Source organism: Anser anser, assembly GCF_964211835.1.
Source record: "Anser anser genome assembly, chromosome: 10".
Lineage (NCBI taxonomy): Eukaryota > Metazoa > Chordata > Aves > Anseriformes > Anatidae > Anser > Anser anser.
Window position 1 is genome coordinate 22,894,580 of NC_139730.1, and position 23,834 is coordinate 22,918,413.

Sequence of the window (23,834 nt, forward strand, 5' to 3'; positions counted from 1 at the left end):
CTCTGAACTCACTTAAGTGCATTCCCAGTGGTGCCAGTGCACTCTCTGCACTCACTGCACTGCATCCCCAGTGGTGCCAGTGCAATCTCTGGACTCACTGCAGAGCATCCCCAGTGGTGCCAGTGCACTCTGTGGACTCACTGTAGTGCATCCCCAGTGGTGCCAGTGCACTCTCTGGACTCACTGCACTGCATCCCCAGTGGTGTCAGTGCACTCTCTGGACTCACTGCAGTGCATCCCCAGTGGTGCCAGTGCACTCTCTGCACTCACTGCACTGCATTCCCAGTGGTGCCAGTGAAGTCTCTGGACTCACTGCAGTGCATCCCCAGTGGTGCCAGTGCACTCTCTGGACTCACTGAAGTGCATCCCCAGTGGTGCCAGTGCACTCTCTGGACTCACTGCACTGCATCCCCAGTGGTGCCAGTGCACTCTCTGGACTCACTGCAGTGCATCCCCAGTGGTGCCAGTGCACTCTCTGGACTAACTGCACTGCATCCCCAGTGCTGCCAGTGCACTCTCTGGACTCACTGCACTGCATCCCTAGTGGTGCCACTGCACTCTCTGGACTCACTGCACTGCTTCCCCAGTGGTGCCAGTGCACTCTCAGGACTCACTGCACTGCATCCCCAGTGGTGCCAGTGCACTCACTGGACTCACTGCAGTGCATCCCCAGTGGTGCCAGTGCACTCTCTGGACTCATTGAAGTGCATTCTCAGTGGTGCCAGTGCACTCTCTGGACTCACTGCAGTGCATCCCCAGTGGTGCCAGTACACTCACTGGACTCACTGCACTGCATCCCCAGTGGTGCCAGTGCACTCTCTGGACTCACTAAACTGCATCACCAGTGGTGCCACTGCACTCTCTGGACTCACTGCACTGCTTCCCCAGTGGTGCCAGTGCACTCACTGGACTCACTGCAGTGCATCCCCACTGGTGCCAGTGCACTCTCTGGGTTCACTGCAGTGCATCCCCAGTGGTGCCAGTGCACTCTCTGGACTCACTGCAGTGCATCCCCAGTGGTGCCAGTGCGCTCTCTGGAGTCACAGCACTGCATCCCCAGTGGTGCCAGTGCAATCTCTGGACTCAGTGCACTGCATCCCCAGTGGTGCCAGTGCACTCTCTGGACTCACTGCACTGCATCCCCGGTGGTGCCAGTGCAGTCTCTGGAGTAACTGCACTGCAACCCCACTGGTGCCAAAGCACTCTCTGGACTTCCAGCACCGCATCCCCAGTGCTGCCACTGCGCTCTCTGGACTCACTGCACTGCATGCCCAGTGGTGCCAGTGCACTCTCTGGACTCACTGCACTGCATCCCCACTGGTGCCAGTGCACTCTGTGGACTCACTGTACTGCATCCCCAGTGGTGCCAGTGCACTCTCTGGACTCACTGCAGTGCATCCCCAGTGGTGCCAGTGCACTCTCTGGACTCACTGCACTGAAGCCCCAGTGGTGACAGTGCACTCTCTGGACTCACTGCACTGAAGCCCCAGTGGTGACAGTGCACTCTCTGGACTCACTGCACTGCATCCCCAGTGGTGCCAGTGCACTCTCTGGACTCACTGCACTGCATCCCCAGTGGTGCCAGTGCACTCTCTGGACTCACTGCAGGGCATCCCCAGTGGTGCCAGTGCACTGTCTGGACTCACTGCAGTGCATCCCCAGTGGTGCCAGTGCACTCTCTGGACTCACTGTACTGCACCCCCAGTGGTGCCAGTGCACTCACTGGACTGACTGCACTGCATCCCCAGTGGTGCCAGTGCACTCTCTGGACTCACTGCACTGCATCCCCACTGGTGCCAGTGTACTCTCTGGACTCACTGCACTGCATCCCCAGTGGTGCCAGTGCACTCTCTGGACTCACTGCAGTGCATCCCCAGTGGTGCCAGTACACTCACTGGACTCACTGCACTGCATCCCCAGTGGTGCCAGTGCACTCTCTGGACTCACTGCACTGCATCCCCACTGGTGCCAGTGTACTCTCTGGACTCACTGCAGTGCATCCCCAGTGGTGCCAGTGCACTCTCTGGACTCACTGCACTGCATTCCCACTGGTGCCAGTGCACTCTCTGGACTCACTGCACTGCAGCCCCATTGGTGCCAGTGCACTCTCTGGACTCACTGCACTGCATCACAGGTGGTGCCAGTGCACTCTCTGGACTCACTGCACTGCATCCCCAGTGGTGCCAGTGCACTCTCTGGACTCACTGCACTGCATCCCCAGTGGTTCCAGCGCACTCTCTGGACTCACTGCACTGCATCCCCAGTGCTGCCAGTGCACTCTCTGGACTCACTGCACTGCATCCCTAGTGGTGCCACTGCACTCTCTGGACTCACTGCACTGCTTCCCCAGTGGTGCCAGTGCACTCTCTGGACTCACTGCACTGCATCCCCAGTGGTGCCAGTGCACTCACTGGACTCACTGCAGTGCATCCCCACTGGTGCCAGTGCACTCTCTGGACTCACTGCACTGCATCCCCAGTTGTGCCAGTGCACTCTCTGGACTCAATGCACTGCATCCCCAGTGGTGCCAGTGCACTCTCTGGACTCACTGCACTGCATCCCCAGTGGTGCCAGTGCACTCTCTGGACTCACTGCACTGCATCCCCAGTGCTGCCAGTGCACTCTCTGGACTCACTGCACTGCATCCCTAGTGGTGCCACTGCACTCTCTGGACTCACTGCACTGCTTCCCCAGTGGTGCCAGTGCACTCTCAGGACTCACTGCACTGCATCCCCAGTGGTGCCAGTGCACTCACTGGACTCACTGCACTGCTTCCGCAGTGGTGCCAGTGCACTCTCTGGACTCACTGCACTGCATCCCCAGTGGTGCCAGTGCACTCTCTGGACTCACTGCACTGCATCCCCAGTGGTTCCAGCGCACTCTCTGGACTCACTGCACTGCATCCCCAGTGGTGCTAGAGCACTCTGTGGACTCACTGCAGTGCATCCCCAGTGGTGCCAGTGCACTCTCTGGACTCACTGAAGTGCATTCTCAGTGGTGCCAGTGCACTCTCAGGACTCACTTCAGTGCATCCCCAGTGGTGCCAGTGCACTCTCTGGACTCACTGCAGTGCATCCCCAGTGGAGCCAGTGCACTCTCTGGACTCACTGCAGTGCATCCCCAGTGGTGCCATTGCACTCTCTGGACTCACTGCACTGCATCTCCAGTGGTGCCAGTGCACTCTCTGGACTCACTGCACTGCATCCCCAGTGCTGCCAGTGCACTCTCTTGAGTCACTGCACTGCATCCCCTGTGGTGCAAGAGCACTCTCTGGACTCACAGCAGTGCTCACCAGTGGTGCCAGTGCACTCTCTGGACTCACTGCACTTCATCTCCAGTGGTGCCAGTGCACTCTCTGGACTCACTGCACTGCATCCCCAGTGGTGCTAGTGCACTGTGTGGACTCACTGTACTGCATCCCCAGTGGTGCCAGTGAAATCTCTGGACTCACTGCAGTGCATCCCCAGTGGTGCCAGTGCACTCTCTGGACTCACTGCACTGCATCCCCAGTGGTGCCAGTGCACTCTCTGGACTCACTGCAGTGCATCCCCAGTGGTGCCAGTGCACTCTCTGGACTCATTGAAGTGCATTCTCAGTGGTGCCAGTGCACTCTCTGGACTCACTGCAGTGCATCCCCAGTGGTGCCAGTACACTCACTGGACTCACTGCACTGCATCCCCAGTGGTGCCAGTGCACTCTCTGGACTCACTAAACTGCATCACCAGTGGTGCCACTGCACTCTCTGGACTCACTGCACTGCTTCCCCAGTGGTGCCAGTGCACTCACTGGACTCACTGCACTGCATCCCCACTGGTGCCAGTGCACTCTCTGGGCTCACTGCAGTGCAACCCCAGTGGTGCCAGTGCACTCTCTGGACTCACTGCAGTTCATCCCCAGTGGTGCCAGTGCGCTCTCTGGAGTCACAGCACTGCATCACCAGTGGTGCCAGTGCAATCTCTGGACTCAGTGCACTGCATCCCCAGTGGTGCCAGTGCACTCTCTGGACTCACTGCACTGCATCCCCGGTGGTGCCAGTGCAGTCTCTGGAGTAACTGCACTGCATCCCCACTGGTGCCAAAGCACTCTCTGGACTTCCAGCACCGCATCCCCAGTGGTGCCAGTGCACTCTCTGGACTCACTGCACTGCATGCCCAGTGGTGCCAGTGCACTCTCTGGACTCACTGCACTGCATCCCCAGTGGTGCCAGTGCACTCTGTGGACTCACTGTACTGCATCCCCAGTGGTGCCAGTGCACTCTCTGGACTCCCGGCACCGCATCCCCAGTGGTGCCAGTGCACTCTCTGGACTCACTGCAGGGCATCACCAGTGGTGCCAGTGCACTGTCTGGACTCAATGCAGTGCATCCCCAGTGGTGCCAGTGCACTCTCTGGACTCACTGTACTGCACCCCCAGTGGTGCCAGTGCACTCACTGGACTGACTGCACTGCATCCCCAGTGGTGCCAGTGCACTCTCTGGACTCACTGCACTGCATCCCCACTGGTGCCAGTGTACTCTCTGGACTCACTGCACTGCATCCCCAGTGGTGCCAGTGCACTCACTGGACTCACTGGACACATCCCCAGTGGTGCCAGTGTACTCTCTGGACTCACCGCACCGCATCCCCACTGGTGCCAGTGCACTCTCTGGACTCACTGCACTGCATCCCCACTGGTGCCAGTGTACTCTCTGGACTCACTGCAGTGCATCCCCAGTGGTGCCAGTTCACTCTCTGGACTCACTGCACTGCATCCCCACTGGTGCCAGTGCACTCTCCGGACTCACTGAAGTGCATCCCCAGTTGTGCCAGTGCACTCTCTGGACTCAATGCACTGCATCCCCAGTGGTGCCAGTGCACTCTCTGGACTCACTGCACTGCATCCCCAGTGGGGCCAGTGCAATCTCTGGACTCACTGTAGTGCATCCCCAGTGGTGCCAGTGCACTCTCTGGACTCACTGCAGTGCATTCCCAGTGGTGCCAGTGCACTCTTTGGACTCACTGCACTGCAGCCCCATTGGTGCCAGTGCACTCTCTGGACTCACTGCACTGCATCACAGGTGGTGCCAGTGCACTCTCTGGACTCACTGCACTGCATGCCCAGTGGTGCCAGTGCACTCTCTGGACTCACTGCACTGCATCCCCAGTGGTGCCAGTGCACTCTCGTGCACTCACTTCTCTGCATTCCCAGTGGTGCCAGTGAAGTCTCTGGACTCACTGCACTGCATCCCCAGTGGTGCCAGTGCAATCTCTGGACTCACTGCAGTGCATCACCAGTGGTGCCAGTGCACTCTCTGGACTCACTGCACTGAATCCCCAGTGGTGCCAGTGCACTCTCTGGACTCACTGCAGTGCATCCCCAGTGGTGCCAGTGCACTCTCTGGACTCACTGCACTGCATCCCCAGTGGTGCAAGTGCACTCTCTCGAGTCACTGCACTACATCCCCAGTGGTGCCAGTGCACTCACTGGACTCACTGTACTGCATCATCTGTGGTGCCAGTGCACTCTCTGGACTCACTGCAATGCATCCCCAGTGGTGCCAGTGCACTCTCTGGGCTCACTGCACTGCATCCCCAGTGGTGCCAGTGCACTCTCTGGACTCACTGCACTGTATCCCCAGTGGTGCCAGTGCACTCACTGGATTCACTGCAGTGCATCCCCAGTGGTGCCAGTGCACTCTCTGGACTCACTGCACTGCATCCCCAGTGGTGCCAGTGCACTCTGTGGACTCACTGCACTGCATCCCCAGTGGTGACAGTGCACTCTCTGGACTCACTGCAGTGCATCCCCAGTGGTGACAGTGCACTCTCTGGACTCACTGCACTGCATCCCCAGTGGTGCCAGTGCACTCTCTGCACTCACTGCACTGCATCCCCAGTGGTGCCAGTGCAGTCTCTGGAGTAACTGCAGTGCATCCCCACTGGTGCCAAAGCACTCTCTGGACTCCCGGCACCGCATCCCCAGTGGTGCCAGAGCACTCTCTGGACTCACTGCACTGCATCCCCAGTGGTGCCAGTGCACTCTCTGGACTCACTGAACTGCATCCCCAGTGGTGCCAGTGCACTCTCTGGACTCACTGAAGTGCATTCTCAGTGGTGCCAGTGCACTCTCTGGACTCACTGCAGTGCATCCCCAGTGGTGCCAGTACACTCACTGGACTCACTGCACTGCATCCCCAGTGGTGCCAGTGCACTCTCTGGACTCACTAAACTGCATCACCAGTGGTGCCTCTGCACTCTCTGGACTCACTGAACTGCTTCCCCAGTGGTGCCAGTGCACTCACTGGACTCACTGCAGTGCATCCCCAGTGGTGCCAGTGCACTCTCTGGACTCACTGCAGTGCATCCCCAGTGGTGCCAGTGCACTCTCTGGACTCACTGCACTGCATCCCCAGTGGTGCCTGTGCGCTCTCTGGAGTCACAGCACTGCATCCCCAGTGGTGCCAGTGCAATCTCTGGACTCACTGCACTGCATCCCCAGTGCTGCCAGTGCACTCTCTTGAGTCACTGCACTGCATCCCCTGTGGCGCAAGAGCACTCTCTGGACTCACAGCAGTGCTCACCAGTGGTGCCAGTGCACTCTCTGGACTCACTGCACTGCATCTCCAGTGGTGCCAGTGCACTCTCTGGACTCACTGCACTGCATCCCCAGTGGTGCTAGTGCACTGTGTGGACTCACTGTACTGCATCCCCAGTGGTGCCAGTGAAATCTCTGGACTCACTGCAGTGCATCCCAAGTGGTGCCAGTGCACTCTCAGGACTCACTGCACTGCATCCCCAGTGGTGCCAGTGCACTCTCTGGACTCACTGCAGTGCATCCCCAGTGGTGCCAGTGCACTCTCTGGACTCATTGAAGTGCATTCTCAGTGGTGCCAGTGCACTCTCTGGACTCACTGCAGTGCATCCCCAGTGGTGCCAGTACACTCACTGGACTCACTGCACTGCATCCCCAGTGGTGCCAGTGCACTCTCTGGACTCACTAAACTGCAACACCAGTGGTGCCACTGCACTCTCTGGACTCACTGCACTGCTTCCCCAGTGGTGCCAGTGCACTCACTGGACTCACTGCACTGCATCCCCACTGGTGCCAGTGCACTCTCTGGACTCACTGCAGTTCATCCCCAGTGGTGCCAGTGCGCTCTCTGGAGTCACAGCACTGCATCACCAGTGGTGCCAGTGCAATCTCTGGACTCAGTGCACTGCATCCCCAGTGGTGCCAGTGCACTCTCTGGACTCACTGCACTGCATCCCCGGTGGTGCCAGTGCAGTCTCTGGAGTAACTGCACTGCATCCCCACTGGTGCCAAAGCACTCTCTGGACTTCCAGCAGCGCATCCCCAGTGGTGCCAGTGCACTCTCTGGACTCACTGCACTGCATGCCCAGTGGTGCCAGTGCACTCTCTGAACTCACTGCACTGCATCCCCAGTGGTGCCAGTGCACTCTGTGGACTCACTGTACTGCATCCCCAGTGGTGCCAGTGCACTCTCTGGACTCCCGGCACCGCATCCCCAGTGGTGCCAGTGCACTCTCTGGACTCACTGCAGTGCATCCCCAGTGGTGCCAGTGCACTCCCTGGACTCACTGCACTGAAGCCCCAGTGGTGCCAGTGCACTCTCTGGACTCACTGCACTGCATTCCCAGTGGTGCCAGTGCACTCTCTGGACTCACTGCACTGCATCCCCACTGGTGCCAGTGCACTCTCTGGACTCACTGCAGGGCATCACCAGTGGTGCCAGTGCACTGTCTGGACTCAATGCAGTGCATCCCCAGTGGTGCCAGTGCACTCTCTGGACTCACTGTACTGCACACCCAGTGGTGCCAGTGCACTCACTGGACTCACTGCACTGCATCCCCAGTGGTGCCAGTGCACTCTCTGGACTCACTGCACTGCATCCCCACTGGTGCCAGTGTACTCTCTGGACTCACTGCACTGCATCCCCAGTGGTGCCAGTGCACTCACTGGACTCACTGGACACATCCCCAGTGGTGCCAGTGCACTCTCTGGACTCACCGCACCGCATCCCCACTGGTGCCAGTGCACTCTCTGGACTCACTGCACTGCATCCCCACTGGTGCCAGTGTACTCTCTGGACTCACTGCAGTGCATCCCCAGTGGTGCCAGTGCACTCTCTGGACTCACTGCACTGCATCCCCACTGGTGCCAGTGCACTCTCCGGACTCACTGAAGTGCATCCCCAGTTGTGCCAGTGCACTCTCTGGACTCAATGCACTGCATCCCCAGTGGTGCCAGTGCACTCTCTGGACTCACTGCACTGCATCCCCAGTGGGGCCAGTGCAATCTCTGGACTCACTGTAGTGCATCCCCAGTGGTGCCAGTGCACTCTCTGGACTCACTGCAGTGCATCCCCAGTGGTGCCAGTGCACTCTCTGGACTCACTGTACTGCATCACCAGTGGTGCCAGTGCACTCTCTGGACTCACTGCAGTGCATTCCCAGTGGTGCCAGTGCACTCTTTGGACTCACTGCACTGCAGCCCCATTGGTGCCAGTGCACTCTCTGGACTCACTGCACTGCATCACAGGTGGTGCCAGTGCACTCTCTGGACTCACTGCACTGCATCACAGGTGGTGCCAGTGCACTCTCTGGACTCACTGCACTGCATCCCCAGTGCTGCCAGTGCACTCTCTGGACTCACTGCACTGCATCCCCAGTGGTGCCAGTGCACTCTCTGGACTCACTGCACTGCTTCCCCAGTGGTGCCAGTGCACTCTCAGGACTCACTGCACTGCATCCCCAGTGGTGCCAGTGCACTCACTGGACTCACTGCAGTGCATCCCCACTGGTGCCAGTGCACTCTCTGGACTCACTGCACTGCATCCCCAGTTGTGCCAGTGCACTCTCTGGACTCAATGCACTGCATCCCCAGTGGTGCCAGTGCACTCTCTGGACTCACTGCACTGCATCCCCAGTGGTGCCAGTGCAATCTCTGGACTCACTGTAGTGCATCCCCAGTGGTGCCAGTGCACTCTCTGGACTCACTGCAGTGCATCCCCAGTGGTGCCAGTGCACTCTCTGGACTCACTGTACTGCATCCCCAGTGGTGCCAGTGCACTCTCTGGACTCACTGCAGTGCATTCCCAGTGGTGCCAGTGCACTCTTTGGACTCACTGCACTGCAGCCCCATTGGTGCCAGTGCACTCTCTGGACTCACTGCACTGCATCACAGGTGGTGCCAGTGCACTCTCTGGACTCACTGCACTGCATCCCCAGTGGTGCCAGTGCACTCTCTGGACTCACTGAACTGCATCCCCAGTGGTGCCAGTGCACTCTCTGGACTCACTGCACTGCATCCCCAGTGCTGCCAGTGCACTCTCTGGACTCACTGCACTGCATCCCTAGTGGTGCCACTGCACTCTCTGGACTCACTGCACTGCTTCCCCAGTGGTGCCAGTGCACTCTCAGGACTCACTGCACTGCATCCCCAGTGGTGCCAGTGCACTCACTGGACTCACTGCACTGCTTCCGCAGTGGTGCCAGTGCACTCTCTGGACTCACTGCACTGCATCCCCAGTGGTGCCAGTGCACTCTCTGGACTCACTGCACTGCATCCCCAGTGGTTCCAGCGCACTCTCTGGACTCACTGCACTGCATCCCCAGTGGTGCTAGAGCACTCTGTGGACTCACTGCAGTGCATCCCCAGTGGTGCCAGTGCACTCTCTGGACTCACTGAAGTGCATTCTCAGTGGTGCCAGTGCACTCTCAGGACTCACTTCAGTGCATCCCCAGTGGTGCCAGTGCACTCTCTGGACTCACTGCAGTGCATCCCCAGTGGAGCCAGTGCACTCTCTGGACTCACTGCAGTGCATCCCCAGTGGTGCCATTGCACTCTCTGGACTCACTGCACTGCATCTCCAGTGGTGCCAGTGCACTCTCTGGACTCACTGCACTGCATCCCCAGTGCTGCCAGTGCACTCTCTTGAGTCACTGCACTGCATCCCCTGTGGTGCAAGAGCACTCTCTGGACTCACAGCAGTGCTCACCAGTGGTGCCAGTGCACTCTCTGGACTCACTGCACTGCATCTCCAGTGGTGCCAGTGCACTCTCTGGACTCACTGCACTGCATCCCCAGTGGTGCTAGTGCACTGTGTGGACTCACTGTACTGCATCCCCAGTGGTGCCAGTGAAATCTCTGGACTCACTGCAGTGCATCCCCAGTGGTGCCAGTGCACTCTCTGGACTCACTGCACTGCATCCCCAGTGGTGCCAGTGCACTCTCTGGACTCACTGCATTGCATCCCCAGTGGTGCCAGTGCACTCTCTGGACTCATTGAAGGGCATTCTCAGTGGTGCCAGTGCACTCTCTGGACTCACTGCAGTGCATCCCCAGTGGTGCCAGTACACTCACTGGACTCACTGCACTGCATCCCCAGTGGTGCCAGTGCACTCTCTGGACTCACTAAACTGCATCACCAGTGGTGCCACTGCACTCTCTGGACTCACTGCACTGCTTCCCCAGTGGTGCCAGTGCACTCACTGGACTCACTGCACTGCATCCCCACTGGTGCCAGTGCACTCTCTGGGCTCACTGCAGTGCAACCCCAGTGGTGCCAGTGCACTCTCTGGACTCACTGCAGTTCATCCCCAGTGGTGCCAGTGCGCTCTCTGGAGTCACATCACTGCATCACCAGTGGTGCCAGTGCAATCTCTGGACTCAGTGCACTGCATCCCCAGTGGTGCCAGTGCACTCTCTGGACTCACTGCACTGCATCCCCGGTGGTGCCAGTGCAGTCTCTGGAGTAACTGCACTGCATCCCCACTGGTGCCAAAGCACTCTCTGGACTTCCAGCACCGCATCCCCAGTGGTGCCAGTGCACTCTCTGGACTCACTGCACTGCATGCCCAGTGGTGCCAGTGCACTCTCTGGACTCACTGCACTGCATCCCCAGTGGTGCCAGTGCAGTCTCTGGAGTAACTGCAGTGCATCCCCACTGGTGCCAAAGCACTCTCTGGACTCCCGGCACCGCATCCCCAGTGGTGCCAGAGCACTCTCTGGACTCACTGCACTGCATCCCCAGTGGTGCCAGTGCACTCTCTGGACTCACTGAACTGCATCCCCAGTGGTGCCAGTGCACTCTCTGGACTCACTGAAGTGCATTCTCAGTGGTGCCAGTGCACTCTCTGGACTCACTGCAGTGCATCCCCAGTGGTGCCAGTACACTCACTGGACTCACTGCACTGCATCCCCAGTGGTGCCAGTGCACTCTCTGGACTCACTAAACTGCATCACCAGTGGTGCCTCTGCACTCTCTGGACTCACTGAACTGCTTCCCCAGTGGTGCCAGTGCACTCACTGGACTCACTGCAGTGCATCCCCAGTGGTGCCAGTGCACTCTCTGGACTCACTGCAGTGCATCCCCAGTGGTGCCAGTGCACTCTCTGGACTCACTGCACTGCATCCCCAGTGGTGCCTGTGCGCTCTCTGGAGTCACAGCACTGCATCCCCAGTGGTGCCAGTGCAATCTCTGGACTCACTGCACTGCATCCCCAGTGCTGCCAGTGCACTCTCTTGAGTCACTGCACTGCATCCCCTGTGGCGCAAGAGCACTCTCTGGACTCACAGCAGTGCTCACCAGTGGTGCCAGTGCACTCTCTGGACTCACTGCACTGCATCTCCAGTGGTGCCAGTGCACTCTCTGGACTCACTGCACTGCATCCCCAGTGGTGCTAGTGCACTGTGTGGACTCACTGTACTGCATCCCCAGTGGTGCCAGTGAAATCTCTGGACTCACTGCAGTGCATCCCAAGTGGTGCCAGTGCACTCTCAGGACTCACTGCACTGCATCCCCAGTGGTGCCAGTGCACTCTCTGGACTCACTGCAGTGCATCCCCAGTGGTGCCAGTGCACTCTCTGGACTCATTGAAGTGCATTCTCAGTGGTGCCAGTGCACTCTCTGGACTCACTGCAGTGCATCCCCAGTGGTGCCAGTACACTCACTGGACTCACTGCACTGCATCCCCAGTGGTGCCAGTGCACTCTCTGGACTCACTAAACTGCAACACCAGTGGTGCCACTGCACTCTCTGGACTCACTGCACTGCTTCCCCAGTGGTGCCAGTGCACTCACTGGACTCACTGCACTGCATCCCCACTGGTGCCAGTGCACTCTCTGGACTCACTGCAGTTCATCCCCAGTGGTGCCAGTGCGCTCTCTGGAGTCACAGCACTGCATCACCAGTGGTGCCAGTGCAATCTCTGGACTCAGTGCACTGCATCCCCAGTGGTGCCAGTGCACTCTCTGGACTCACTGCACTGCATCCCCGGTGGTGCCAGTGCAGTCTCTGGAGTAACTGCACTGCATCCCCACTGGTGCCAAAGCACTCTCTGGACTTCCAGCAGCGCATCCCCAGTGGTGCCAGTGCACTCTCTGGACTCACTGCACTGCATGCCCAGTGGTGCCAGTGCACTCTCTGAACTCACTGCACTGCATCCCCAGTGGTGCCAGTGCACTCTGTGGACTCACTGTACTGCATCCCCAGTGGTGCCAGTGCACTCTCTGGACTCCCGGCACCGCATCCCCAGTGGTGCCAGTGCACTCTCTGGACTCACTGCAGTGCATCCCCAGTGGTGCCAGTGCACTCCCTGGACTCACTGCACTGAAGCCCCAGTGGTGCCAGTGCACTCTCTGGACTCACTGCACTGCATTCCCAGTGGTGCCAGTGCACTCTCTGGACTCACTGCACTGCATCCCCACTGGTGCCAGTGCACTCTCTGGACTCACTGCAGGGCATCACCAGTGGTGCCAGTGCACTGTCTGGACTCAATGCAGTGCATCCCCAGTGGTGCCAGTGCACTCTCTGGACTCACTGTACTGCACACCCAGTGGTGCCAGTGCACTCACTGGACTCACTGCACTGCATCCCCAGTGGTGCCAGTGCACTCTCTGGACTCACTGCACTGCATCCCCACTGGTGCCAGTGTACTCTCTGGACTCACTGCACTGCATCCCCAGTGGTGCCAGTGCACTCACTGGACTCACTGGACACATCCCCAGTGGTGCCAGTGCACTCTCTGGACTCACCGCACCGCATCCCCACTGGTGCCAGTGCACTCTCTGGACTCACTGCACTGCATCCCCACTGGTGCCAGTGTACTCTCTGGACTCACTGCAGTGCATCCCCAGTGGTGCCAGTGCACTCTCTGGACTCACTGCACTGCATCCCCACTGGTGCCAGTGCACTCTCCGGACTCACTGAAGTGCATCCCCAGTTGTGCCAGTGCACTCTCTGGACTCAATGCACTGCATCCCCAGTGGTGCCAGTGCACTCTCTGGACTCACTGCACTGCATCCCCAGTGGGGCCAGTGCAATCTCTGGACTCACTGTAGTGCATCCCCAGTGGTGCCAGTGCACTCTCTGGACTCACTGCAGTGCATCCCCCGTGGTGCCAGTGCACTCTCTGGACTCACTGTACTGCATCACCAGTGGTGCCAGTGCACTCTCTGGACTCACTGCAGTGCATTCCCAGTGGTGCCAGTGCACTCTTTGGACTCACTGCACTGCAGCCCCATTGGTGCCAGTGCACTCTCTGGACTCACTGCACTGCATCACAGGTGGTGCCAGTGCACTCTCTGGACTCACTGCACTGCATCACAGGTGGTGCCAGTGCACTCTCTGGACTCACTGCACTGCATCCCCAGTGCTGCCAGTGCACTCTCTGGACTCACTGCACTGCATCCCCAGTGGTGCCAGTGCACTCTCTGGACTCACTGCACTGCTTCCCCAGTGGTGCCAGTGCACTCTCAGGACTCACTGCACTGCATCCCCAGTGGTGCCAGTGCACTCACTGGACTCACTGCAGTGCATCCCCACTGGTGCCAGTGCACTCTCTGGACTCACTGCACTGCATCCCCAGTTGTGCCAGTGCACTCTCTGGACTCAATGCACTGCATCCCCAGTGGTGCCAGTGCACTCTCTGGACTCACTGCACTGCATCCCCAGTGGTGCCAGTGCAATCTCTGGACTCACTGTAGTGCATCCCCAGTGGTGCCAGTGCACTCTCTGGACTCACTGCAGTGCATCCCCAGTGGTGCCAGTGCACTCTCTGGACTCACTGTACTGCATCCCCAGTGGTGCCAGTGCACTCTCTGGACTCACTGCAGTGCATTCCCAGTGGTGCCAGTGCACTCTTTGGACTCACTGCACTGCAGCCCCATTGGTGCCAGTGCACTCTCTGGACTCACTGCACTGCATCACAGGTGGTGCCAGTGCACTCTCTGGACTCACTGCACTGCATCCCCAGTGGTGCCAGTGCACTCTCTGGACTCACTGAACTGCATCCCCAGTGGTGCCAGTGCACTCTCTGGACTCACTGCACTGCATCCCCAGTGCTGCCAGTGCACTCTCTGGACTCACTGCACTGCATCCCTAGTGGTGCCACTGCACTCTCTGGACTCACTGCACTGCTTCCCCAGTGGTGCCAGTGCACTCTCAGGACTCACTGCACTGCATCCCCAGTGGTGCCAGTGCACTCACTGGACTCACTGCACTGCTTCCGCAGTGGTGCCAGTGCACTCTCTGGACTCACTGCACTGCATCCCCAGTGGTGCCAGTGCACTCTCTGGACTCACTGCACTGCATCCCCAGTGGTTCCAGCGCACTCTCTGGACTCACTGCACTGCATCCCCAGTGGTGCTAGAGCACTCTGTGGACTCACTGCAGTGCATCCCCAGTGGTGCCAGTGCACTCTCTGGACTCACTGAAGTGCATTCTCAGTGGTGCCAGTGCACTCTCAGGACTCACTTCAGTGCATCCCCAGTGGTGCCAGTGCACTCTCTGGACTCACTGCAGTGCATCCCCAGTGGAGCCAGTGCACTCTCTGGACTCACTGCAGTGCATCCCCAGTGGTGCCATTGCACTCTCTGGACTCACTGCACTGCATCTCCAGTGGTGCCAGTGCACTCTCTGGACTCACTGCACTGCATCCCCAGTGCTGCCAGTGCACTCTCTTGAGTCACTGCACTGCATCCCCTGTGGTGCAAGAGCACTCTCTGGACTCACAGCAGTGCTCACCAGTGGTGCCAGTGCACTCTCTGGACTCACTGCACTGCATCTCCAGTGGTGCCAGTGCACTCTCTGGACTCACTGCACTGCATCCCCAGTGGTGCTAGTGCACTGTGTGGACTCACTGTACTGCATCCCCAGTGGTGCCAGTGAAATCTCTGGACTCACTGCAGTGCATCCCCAGTGGTGCCAGTGCACTCTCTGGACTCACTGCACTGCATCCCCAGTGGTGCCAGTGCACTCTCTGGACTCACTGCATTGCATCCCCAGTGGTGCCAGTGCACTCTCTGGACTCATTGAAGGGCATTCTCAGTGGTGCCAGTGCACTCTCTGGACTCACTGCAGTGCATCCCCAGTGGTGCCAGTACACTCACTGGACTCACTGCACTGCATCCCCAGTGGTGCCAGTGCACTCTCTGGACTCACTAAACTGCATCACCAGTGGTGCCACTGCACTCTCTGGACTCACTGCACTGCTTCCCCAGTGGTGCCAGTGCACTCACTGGACTCACTGCACTGCATCCCCACTGGTGCCAGTGCACTCTCTGGGCTCACTGCAGTGCAACCCCAGTGGTGCCAGTGCACTCTCTGGACTCACTGCAGTTCATCCCCAGTGGTGCCAGTGCGCTCTCTGGAGTCACATCACTGCATCACCAGTGGTGCCAGTGCAATCTCTGGACTCAGTGCACTGCATCCCCAGTGGTGCCAGTGCACTCTCTGGACTCACTGCACTGCATCCCCGGTGGTGCCAGTGCAGTCTCTGGAGTAACTGCACTGCATCCCCACTGGTGCCAAAGCACTCTCTGGACTTCCAGCACCGCATCCCCAGTGGTGCCAGTGCACTCTCTGGACTCACTGCACTGCATGCCCAGTGGTGCCAGTGCACTCTCTGGACTCACTGCACTGCATCCCCAGTGGTGCCAGTGCACTCTCTGGACTCACTGTACTGCATCCCCAGTGGTGCCAGTGCACTCTCTGGACTCCCGGCACCACATCCCCAGTGGTGCCAGTGCACTCTCTGGACTCACTGCAGTGCATCCCCAGTGGTGCCAGTGCACTCTCTGGACTCACTGCACTGAAGCCCCAGTGGTGCCAGTGCACTCTCTGGACTCACTGCACTGCATCCCCAGTGGTGCCAGTGCACTCTCTGGACTCACTGCACTGCATCCCCACTGGTGCCAGTGCACTCTCTGGACTCACTGCAGGGCATCACCAGTGGTGCCAGTGCACTGTCTGGACTCAATGCAGTGCATCCCCAGTGGTGCCAGTGCACTCTCTGGACTCACTGTACTGCACCCCCAGTGGTGCCAGTGCACTCACTGGACTGACTGCACTGCATCCCCAGTGGTGCCAGTGCACTCTCTGGACTCACTGCACTGCATCACCACTGGTGCCAGTGTACTCTCTGGACTCACTGCACTGCATCCCCAGTGGTGCCAGTGCACTCACTGGACTCACTGGACACATCCCCAGTGGTGCCAGTGCACTCTCTGGACTCACCGCACCGCATCCCCACTGGTGCCAGTGCACTCTCTGGACTCACTGCACTGCATCCCCACTGGTGCCAGTGTACTCTCTGGACTCACTGCAGTGCATCCCCAGTGGTGCCAGTCCACTCTCTGGACTCACTGCACTGCATCCCCACTGGTGCCAGTGCACTCTCCGGACTCACTGAAGTGCATCCCCAGTTGTGCCAGTGCACTCTCTGGACTCAATGCACTGCATCCCCAGTGGTGCCAGTGCACTCTCTGGACTCACTGCACTGCATCCCCAGTGGGGCCAGTGCAATCTCTGGACTCACTGTAGTGCATCCCCAGTGGTGCCAGTGCACTCTCTGGACTCACTGCAGTGCATCCCCAGTGGTGCCAGTGCACTCTCTGGACTCACTGCACTGCATGCCCAGTGGTGCCAGTGCACTCTCTGGACTCACTGCAGTGCATTCCCAGTGGTGCCAGTGCACTCTTTGGACTCACTGCACTGCAGCCCCATTGGTGCCAGTGCACTCTCTGGACTCACTGCACTGCATCACAGGTGGTGCCAGTGCACTCTCTGGACTCACTGCACTGCATGCCCAGTGGTGCCAGTGCACTCTCTGGACTCACTGCAGTGCATCCCCAGTGGAGCCAGTGCACTCTCTGCACTCACTTCTCTGCATTCCCAGTGGTGCCAGTGAAGTCTCTGGACTCACTGCACTGCATCCCCAGTGGTGCCAGTGCACTCTCTGGGCTCACTGCAGTGCAACCCCAGTGGTGCCAGTGCACTCTCTGGACTCACTGCAGTTCATCCCCAGTGGTGCCAGTGCGCTCTCTGGAGTCACAGCACTGCATCACCAGTGGTGCCAGTGCAATCTCTGGACTCAGTGCACTGCATCCCCCGTGGTGCCAGTGCACTCTCTGGACTCACTGCACTGCATCCCCGGTGGTGTCAGTGCAGTCTCTGGAGTAACTGCACTGCATCCCCAGTGGTGCCAGTGCAATCTCTGGACTCACTGCAGTGCATCACCAGTGGTGCCAGTGCACTCTCTGGACTCACTGCACTGAATCCCCAGTGGTGCCAGTGCACTCTCTGGACTCACTGCAGTGCATCCCCAGTGGTGCCAGTGCACTCTCTGGACTCACTGCACTGCATCCCCAGTGGTGCAAGTGCACTCTCTCGAGTCACTGCACTACATCCCCAGTGGTGCCAGTGCACTCACTGGACTCACTGTACTGCATCATCTGTGGTGCCAGTGCACTCTCTGGACTCACTGCAATGCATCCCCAGTGGTGCCAGTGCACTCTCTGGACTCACTGCACTGCATCCCCAGTGGTGTAAGTGCACTCTGTGGACTCACTGCACTGCATCCCCAGTGGTGACAGTGCACTCTCTGGACTCACTGCAGTGCATCCCCAGTGGTGACAGTGCACTCTCTGGACTCACTGCAGTGCATCCCCAGTGGTGCCAGTGCACTCTCTGGACTCACTGCACTGCATCCCCACTGGTGCCAGTGCAGTCTCTGGAGTAACTGCAGTGCATCCCCACTGGTGCCAAAGCACTCTCTGGACTCCCGGCACCGCATCCCCAGTGGTGCCAGAGCACTCTCTGGACTCACTGCACTGCATCCCCAGTGGTGCCAGTGCACTCTCTGGACTCACTGAAGTGCATCCCCAGTGGTGCCAGTGCACTCTCTGGACTCACTGAAGTGCATTCTCAGTGGTGCCAGTGCACTCTCTGGACTCACTGCACTGCATCCCCAGTGGTGCCAGTACACTCACTGGACTCACTGCACTGCATCCCCAGTGGTGCCAGTGCACTCTCTGGACTCACTAAACTGCATCACCAGTGGTGCCTCTGCACTCTCTGGACTCACTGCACTGCTTCCCCAGTGGTGCCAGTGCACTCACTGAACTCACTGCAGTGCATCCCCAGTGGTGCCAGTGCACTCTCTGGACTCACTGCAGTGCATCCCCAGTGGTGCCAGTGCACTCTCTGGACTCACTGCACTGCATCCCCAGTGGTGCCTGTGCGCTCTCTGGAGTCACAGCACTGCATCCCCAGTGGTGCCAGTGCAATCTCTGGACTCACTGCACTGCATCCCCAGTGGTGCCAGTGCACTCTCTGGACTCACTGAAGTGCATTCTCAGTGGTGCCAGTGCACTCTCTGGACTCACTGCACTGCATCCCCAGTGCTGCCAGTGCACTCTCTGGACTCACTGCACTGCATCCCCAGTGGTGCCAGTGCACTCTCTGGACTCACTGCACTGCTTCCGCAGTGGTGCCAGTGCACTCTCTGGACTCACTGCACTGCATCCCCAGTGGTTCCAGCGCACTCTCTGGACTCATTGCACTGCATCGCCAGTGGTGCTAGTGCACTCTGTGGACTCACTGCAGTGCATCCCCAGTGGTGCCAGTGCACTCTCTGGACTCACTGAAGTGCATTCTCAGTGGTGCCAGTGCACGCTCTAGACTCACTTCAGTGCATCCCCAGTGGTGCCAGTGCACTCTCTGGACTCACTGCAGTGCATCCCCAGTGGAGCCAGTGCACTCTCTGGACTCACTGCAGTGCATCCGCAGTGGTGCCATTGCACTCTCTGGACTCACTGCACTGCATCTCCAGTGGTGCCAGTGCACTCTCTGGACTCACTGCACTGCATCCCCAGTGCTGCCAGTGCACTCTCTTGAGTCACTGCACTGCTTCCCCTGTGGTGCAAGAGCACTCTCTGGACTCACAGCAGTGCATCCCCAGTGGTGCCAGTGCACTCTCTGGACTCACTGCACTGCATCCCCAGTGGTGCCAGTGCGCTCTCTGGAGTCACAGCACTGCATCACCAGTGGTGCCAGTGCAATCTCTGGACTCAGTGCACTGCATCCCCCGTGGTGCCAGTGCACTCTCTGGACTCACTGCACTGCATCCCCGGTGGTGTCAGTGCAGTCTCTGGAGTAACTGCACTGCATCCCCACTGGTGCCAAAGCACTCTCTGGACTTCCAGCACCGCATCCCCAGTGGTGCCAGTGCACTCTCTGGACTCACTGCACTGCATGCCCAGTGGTGCCAGTGCACTCTCTGGACTCACTGCACTGCATCCCCAGTGGTGCCAGTGCACTCTGTGGACTCACTGTACTGCATCCCCAGTGGTGCCAGTGCACTCTCTGGACTCCCGGCACCGCATCCCCAGTGGTGCCAGTGCACTCTCTGGACTCACTGCAGTGCATCCCCAGTGGTGCCAGTGCACTCTCTGGACTCACTGCACTGCATCCCCACTGGTGCCAGTGCACTCTCTGGACTCACTGCAGGCCATCACCAGTGGTGCCAGTGCACTGTCTGGACTCAATGCAGTGCATCCCCAGTGGTGCCAGTGCACTCTCTGGACTCACTGTACTGCACACCCAGTGGTGTCAGTGCACTCACTGGACTGACTGCACTGCATCCCCAGTGGTGCCAGTGCACTCTCTGGACTCACTGCACTGCATCCCCACTGGTGCCAGTGTACTCTCTGGACTCACTGCACTGCATCCCCAGTGGTGCCAGTGCACTCACTGGACTCACTGGACACATCCCCAGTGGTGCCAGTGCACTCTCTGGACTCACCGCACCGCATCCCCACTGGTGCCAGTGCACTCTCTGGACTCACTGCACTGCATCCCCACTGGTGCCAGTGTACTCTCTGGACTCACTGCAGTGCATCCCCAGTGGTGCCAGTGCACTCTCTGGACTCACTGCACTGCATCCCCACTGGTGCCAGTGCACTCTCCGGACTCACTGAAGTGCATCCCCAGTTGTGCCAGTGCACTCTCTGGACTCAATGCACTGCATCCCCAGTGGTGCCAGTGCACTCTCTGGACTCACTGCACTGCATCCCCAGTGGTGCCAGTGCAATCTCTGGACTCACTGTAGTGCATCCCCAGTGGTGCCAGTGCACTCTCTGGACTCACTGCAGTGCATCCCCAGTGGTGCCAGTGCACTCTCTGGACTCACTGTACTGCATCACCAGTGGTGCCAGTGCACTCTCTGGACTCACTGCAGTGCATTCCCAGTGGTGCCAGTGCACTCTTTGGACTCACTGCACTGCAGCCCCATTGGTGCCAGTGCACTCTCTGGACTCACTGCACTGCATCACAGGTGGTGCCAGTGCACTCTCTGGACTCACTGCACTGCATGCCCAGTGGTGCCAGTGCACTCTCTGGACTCACTGCACTGCATCCCCAGTGGTGCCAGTGCACTCTCTGCACTCACTTCTCTGCATTCCCAGTGGTGCCAGTGAAGTCTCTGGACTCACTGCACTGCATCCCCAGTGGTGCCAGTGCAATCTCTGGACTCACTGCAGTGCATCACCAGTGGTGCCAGTGCACTCTCTGGACTCACTGCACTGAATCCCCAGTGGTGCCAGTGCACTCTCTGGACTCACTGCAGTGCATCCCCAGTGGTGCCAGTGCACTCTCTGGACTCACTGCACTGCATCCCCAGTGGTGCAAGTGCACTCTCTCGAGTCACTGCACTACATCCCCAGTGGTGCCAGTGCACTCACTGGACTCACTGTACTGCATCATCTGTGGTGCCAGTGCACTCTCTGGACTCACTGCAATGCATCCCCAGTGGTGCCAGTGCACTCTCTGGACTCACTGCACTGCATCCCCAGTGGTGTAAGTGCACTCTGTGGACTCACTGCACTGCATCCCCAGTGGTGACAGTGCACTCTCTGGACTCACTGCAGTGCATCCCCAGTGGTGACAGTGCACTCTCTGGACTCACTGCAGTGCATCCCCAGTGGTGCCAGTGCACTCTCTGGACTCACTGCACTGCATCCCCAGTGGTGCCAGTGCAGTCTCTGGAGTAACTGCAGTGCATCCCCACTGGTGCCAAAGCACTCTCTGGACTCCCGGCACCGCATCCCCAGTGGTGCCAGAGCACTCTCTGGACTCACTGCACTGCATCCCCAGTGGTGCCAGTGCACTCTCTGGACTCACTGAAGTGCATCCCCAGTGGTGCCAGTGCACTCTCTGGACTCACTGAAGTGCATTCTCAGTGGTGCCAGTGCACTCTCTGGACTCACTGCACTGCATCCCCAGTGGTGCCAGTACACTCACTGGACTCACTGCACTGCATCCCCAGTGGTGCCAGTGCACTCTCTGGACTCACTAAACTGCATCACCAGTGGTGCCAGTGCACTCTCTGGACTCACTGCACTGCATCCCCAGTGGTGCCTGTGCGCTCTCTGGAGTCACAGCACTGCATCCCCAGTGGTGCCAGTGCAATCTCTGGACTCACTGCACTGCATCCCCAGTGGTGCCAGTGCACTCTCTGGACTCACTGAAGTGCATTCTCAGTGGTGCCAGTGCACTCTCTGGACTCACTGCACTGCATCCCCAGTGCTGCCAGTGCACTCTCTGGACTCACTGCACTGCATCCCCAGTGGTGCCAGTGCACTCTCTGGACTCACTGCACTGCTTCCGTAGTGGTGCCAGTGCACTCTCTGGACTCACTGCACTGCATCCCCAGTGGTTCCAGCGCACTCTCTGGACTCATTGCACTGCATCGCCAGTGGTGCTAGTGCACTCTGTGGACTCACTGCAGTGCATCCCCAGTGGTGCCAGTGCACTCTCTGGACTCACTGAAGTGCATTCTCAGTGGTGCCAGTGCACGCTCTAGACTCACTTCAGTGCATCCCCAGTGGTGCCAGTGCACTCTCTGGACTCACTGCAGTGCATCCCCAGTGGAGCCAGTGCACTCTCTGGACTCACTGCAGTGCATCCGCAGTGGTGCCATTGCACTCTCTGGACTCACTGCACTGCATCTCCAGTGGTGCCAGTGCACTCTCTGGACTCATTGCACTGCATCCCCAGTGCTGCCAGTGCACTCTCTTGAGTCACTGCACTGCTTCCCCTGTGGTGCAAGAGCACTCTCTGGACTCACAGCAGTGCATCCCCAGTGGTGCCAGTGCACTCTCTGGACTCACTGCACTGCATCCCCAGTGGTGCCAGTGCACTCTCTGGACTCACTGCACTGCATCCCCAGTGGTGCTAGTGCACTGTGTGGACTCACTGTACTGCATTACCGGTGGTGCCAGTGCAATCTCTGGACTCACTGCAGTGCATCCCCAGTAGTGCCACTGCACTCTCAGGACTCACTGCACTGCATCCCCAGTGGTGCCAGTGCACTCTCTGGACTCACTGCACTGCATACCCAGTAGTGACAGTGCACTCTCTGGACTCACTGCAGTGCATCCCCAGTGGTGCCAGTGCACTCTCTGGACTCACTGCACTGCATCCCCAGTGGTGCCAGTACACTCTCTTGACTCACTGCAGTGCATCCCCAGTGGTGCCAGTGCACTCTGTGGACTCACTGCACTGCATCCCCAGTGGTGCCAGTGCGCTCTCTGGAGTCACAACACTGCATCCCCAGTGGTGCCAGTGCAATCTCTGGACTCACTGCACTGCATCCCCAGTGGTGCCAGTGCACTCTCTGGACTCACTGCACTGCATCCCCGGTGGTGCCAGTGCAGTCTCTGGTGTAACTGCACTGCATCCCCACTGGTGCCAAAGCACTATCTGGACTCCCAGCACCGCATCCCCAGTGGTGCCAGTGCACTCTCTGGACTCACTGAAGTGCATTCTCAGTGGTGCCAGTGCACTCTCTGGACTCACTGCACTGCTTCCTCAGTGGTGCAAGTGCACTCACTGGACTGACTGCAGTGCATCCCCACTGGTGCCAGTGCACTCTCTGGGCTCACTGCAGTGCATCCCCAGTGGTGCCAGTGCACTCTCTGGACTCACTGCAGTGCATCCCCAGTGGTGCCTGTGCGCTCTCTGGAGTCACAGCACTGCATTCTCAGTGGTGCCAGTGCACTCTCTGGACTCACTGCACTGCACCCCCAGTGGTGCCAGTGCACTCTCTGGACTCACTTCAGTGCATCCCCAGTGGTGCCAGTGCACTCTCTGGACTCACTGCACTGCATCCCCAGTGGTGCCAGTGCACTCTCTGGACTCACTGCACTGCATCCCAAGTGGTGCCAGTGCACTCTCTGGACTCACTGCACTGCATCCCCAGTGGTGCCAGTGCACTCACTGGACTCACTGCAGTGCATCCCCAATGGTGCTAGTGCACTCTCTGGAGTCACTGCACTGCATCCCCAGTGGTGCCAGTGCACTCTCTGGACTCACTGCAGTGCATCCCCAGTGGTGCCAGTGCACTCTCTGGACTCACTTCAGTGCATCCCCAGTGGTGCCAGTACACTCTCTGGACTCACTGCAGTGCATCCCCAGTGGTGCCAGTGCACTCTCTGGACTCACTGCAGTGCATTCCCAGTGGAGCCAGTGCACTCTCTGGACTCACTGCAGTGCA

General features: G+C 59.1%; 1 long non-coding RNA gene across 1 annotated transcript in view; it reads right to left on the reverse strand.

The window, feature by feature from the left end:
• LOC310904899 overlaps positions 1-23,834 on the reverse strand; it is a 163,242-nt gene that overhangs the window by 13,027 nt on the left and 126,381 nt on the right. The gene's annotated exons all lie outside the window — the stretch shown is intronic.